We start from the raw sequence: 4,225 nt of genomic DNA on the forward strand, positions 1-4,225 counted from the left end.
TCTAGTATATTATTTAGCACTTTGAAAGTTCCTCTTTTAAAATATATATATATATATATATATAAGAATAATTGAATGGGAAAAATGTACTTGTAAAAACACAAAACGTGTTTCTTCTGAATGTTTCAAATGTATTCTAAAATATGGTTTCTATAGGTAATATTATGGTAGATAACTGGATAGTACATTTTTTTTTTACTTTCTGAGGCTGTACAGTCTAATCTTCCTGAATGTTTGGGCTGTTTAATTTCTTTACAGATCATAAATATTATCCAGTCATCCATCATCCTATATCTATAGGCTATGCCATTCCATATGTTGGGCAATGCTGTATTATAAAACACATGTAAACATATATGTAACCTGTGTTTAACCCAGCATAGTTGTAGCATGTGGTTGTATTAATGAACGTTACAGGACAGCTTTATAATCATTTATAAATCTGTAACATTCAATAAAGAAGCACATGTTGCAAGGATTAATTATGTTCCCAATTCCATGTTATTTAGCATCTTTGTGAAATGGGCATTTTTGTTCCCGATCTGCTTTATGCTTTTCACATCCCTGTAGACCACTGTAAAATATTTGTATAAGCTGATGTATATCCCCCAATGAGTCCCGCGAGCTGTGGTAGGCAAGTTGTGATTTAGTGAAAGATGAAACTGGCATGTTATGCAAAAGACTATATGACAAATGAACTTAAAATAATATTTTAAACTCCAATTGAATTAGCTGTTTGTTTACATCTGCCGACCTAATGTGGAAGCAGTGTACAGTATTTTATAAATATGTTCATTTAGTAACACTATGTCGTTTCTAGATAAAGTGATGCTAGTGTGTAGGTGGTTATATACTTGGCCTAGATATTGCATAATATAATAACTCATTATCCTTTAACAATAACAATGTGACTGAAATGAAGTAATCCCTCTCCAAACCCAGTCTTAATTTTGTGTCAACAAAATGCATGCGCTGCTTTATGCATTTCTTTTGACTCTTCTAAGGCACTTAATACTTTACTATTGCCTGCTGTGACGCTTAAACCAGTTAGGAATTCACTGAAATGGTTGGGCTTCTTACACTGGGGATTATGTTCAATTTTTTAAAATTAAAAACTAAAAAATAACCAAGGATTTTTAAAATCTCTTTTTTAAGCTCTGAACAAACAATATGAAATGAAGTATTAACCGAAGGTTATATAGCTGTGGGACCCAGAGATGGCAAGCCAACACCACTTGGGTTTGCCAAGGTCTAGGTGTTGGTGCATCTGTGATATATGCAAGACACACTTCTGATTACTTAGGGCTACTGGGTGCAAATTGCTAAACCAGAGACAAGAGTGAGAAGTCCATTGGTGAGTGCAGAAGTGCACATGTCACCGTGAATGAGTAGTCCAATGATACAGCATGAGACCTCCCTCCTTGTCTTGTGGCTTTCTCACCTTGGGGTGAGCCTGGCCTGGGGATGGGAGGCGGGTGATTGGGTGTCTAATTGAGCACAGGGTGACGCTGAAGAGTTTACTCCTTAAAGAAATCGTCATTTCATTATTAGAAGCCATTGAACATCCGGAAAAGAGAAGAGCCAATTTGCAGTCTTGTAAATTACTGCTCCTAAAATGAGGAAAGAAAACTTTTCTCTCATCCTGCACTAACCTAAGCTTTCTCTTCTTCGTACAAGTCAAACATTCTGTTTCTCAGATTGGAGTCAACCAAAGGAAGGGTTGGTTCTGATTTGAGAAAAACAAGATTTTTTTTTCTTTTCTTTAATTCATTTCAGAAGGTAGTGGTGTTACCTTTTCTCTGATGATTTCCTTGCACTTATTACTGCTAATGAAAGCAACATGTGACCATTTCTACATGTCATCTAAGAGATGATTTCAGTGACCAGATAATCTGGATGGCAATAAGAGTGAGGTGAATGTTCCCTTCCCCAAGTTACCAAGTCTACCGGCCACCCTAATTCAACCTGCAGGCCATTGCGCATCTGCACACGTCATGTGCTGGACAGTGAAAAGACACGTGTATGGCTAGAATTCCACAGGCTTTCTGGAGAGCACAAATGCCAACCAGGACCCAGGCCTTCCTCTGGAGGAGGCAGGCTGCTGAGAATGATGGGACGCAGAGAAAAATTCAGCCTCATGCCTGGATGTGGCTTTCTTATTTCCTCTACTTTCTTCTTTTCTCTTAGTCCAATAGTAGCTGCTTTTTTGTCAGACCAACAGACCCTTGCTCCCATAATTACCTCAATACCTTGTGGACCTAGCACAATAAGCTGAAACAGCAGCTACTTGGGAAAAGCCCAATATTCAGATTTTGTCCCAGCCCCAATCTTCCCACTAACTTAGCCTCCTCTTGACTCTATCCCGTGCTCCGAACTTGGCTGATGTTTGTATCCGCCTCATCCAATCCTTTGCCCATCTGTATCCCGAAAAGAGTCCCTCACATCTTCCCACACATCATCAGAACCAGCCATCTGCACCTAGATTGAGGAGCTGCAAACTCAGATACATGGAGGGGCCGGATCCAGAACACAAATGTGTGAATTGGACTAGAGAAAGCCAACAGAAGAAGTAGGGTTTGTAGGGCACGAGAAAATACACGTCCCACCACAAAGACATTCAAATTCAGATTTCCAAACACTGTGCTAGCCAAACAAACGTGTCTGCCTGCAGCATCCAGTCCCAAAGGCTGCAGTTTGGGACCTCTGGCTTTGAGCCAGCTAGGATCAGATACTTGATGGCGACTGAGTGAGTGTACACACAAAATACTGAGAACTGGGGGAGGAAAGGAACTCACCCTATTTGAGGTTACTCTTGTTCTCCTGAGTAGTATCTGCATGTATATTTGTTAGCCACATCATTCCAGACCCAAAGGTGGGATCTTTGTGAGGGAGATTCGAAAGAGTACCGTAGCATGGTATGAAGACTCACCTGCTTCCCGTCACTACAGCATCTGACCTGAATTTATGTTGCTGCTACCGCTGTGCAAAACAGTACCTGCAGTATACTGCACTCATAGCCGTTTCATAATATAGGACTTAGACTCTCATTTGTAAACATTCTGGCCATAGTTTATAATGGGGGAAATTATTCACATAGTCTTTTTAAATGAATTCCTACAAATACAGAGATTTTAAAATTGGGTTTGCTAACTCTATATACATCTTTTCCTTCTTCGTGTATGGATAGACAGCGGTTTGCATATCTATCAACACTATAAATATATATAAATTCTTAGAGGAATTATTCTTTTTTAAAGGTCTATTATTGGATTCACAATGCACTTTGAGCTTGTTTGTTTAGATATATAATTCAAAGCAGAAGTTGGCAGATACCATGGGAAAACTTTCTGAAATTTCTGTAACAAATGTTTTGCAATAAAAAAAGAAAACAACTCAGTAGTTTAAAACATGACTTGGACTTCCTTGTGCATTTCTTTGCTGCTGTCTCATCTCCACCATGCATGCTAAGAACATTTGGGGTACGTAAAGGTAATTACCTAGACCTCCAAAATTACCTGTTTGGGTAGAGCAGAGGTTATAAACTGGCAGCCTATGGGTCATATCTAGCCAGCAGAGAAGGGGTATTATTGGCCAGCACACACAAAAAATTTTAATTTGAAACATTTAAAAATTGGTAGATTTCACATCTAATTCCAGATTCCTAACCTCTTTTAAAAAACCTAAAGATCTGGTTATATGAGACCTGTAATTTCCACTTGACAATAATCCACTGAATCACAACATCTTGAGTGCCCTCTTAGAAGGAGCATGCATTTTGCAATACACCACAGTCCCCACCACTCCCCACTGTCTCTTATATCTGGTTCCCTTCACCCATCAACATTACCCGAAAGGCCCCTATGTGCACGGCGTGGGGGACAAAATTTAACCCATAACAATGAGTGAATATATGAGCAGGGTTGTAGTGGTCTTCTATCATTTTAATATCTTTTAAGGTAAAGGTATCAGAATTCAAGAATCAGTTGGCTGGCCGGGCGCGGTGGCTCACGCCTGTAATCCTAGCTCTCTGGGAGGCCGAGACAGGCGGATTGTTTGAGCTCAGGAGTTCAAAACCAGCCTGAGCAAGAGCGAGACCCCTTCTCTACTAAAAATAGAAAATAAATTAATCGGCCAACTAAAAATATATAGAAACAATTAGCCGGGCATGGTGGCGCATGCCTGTAGTCCCAGCTACTCGGGAGGCTGAGGCAGTAGGATCGCTTGA

The sequence above is a fragment of the Propithecus coquereli genome, unplaced genomic scaffold, assembly GCF_000956105.1.
Source record: "Propithecus coquereli isolate 6110/MARCELLA unplaced genomic scaffold, Pcoq_1.0 Scaffold166, whole genome shotgun sequence".
In the NCBI taxonomy this organism is placed as follows: domain Eukaryota; kingdom Metazoa; phylum Chordata; class Mammalia; order Primates; family Indriidae; genus Propithecus; species Propithecus coquereli.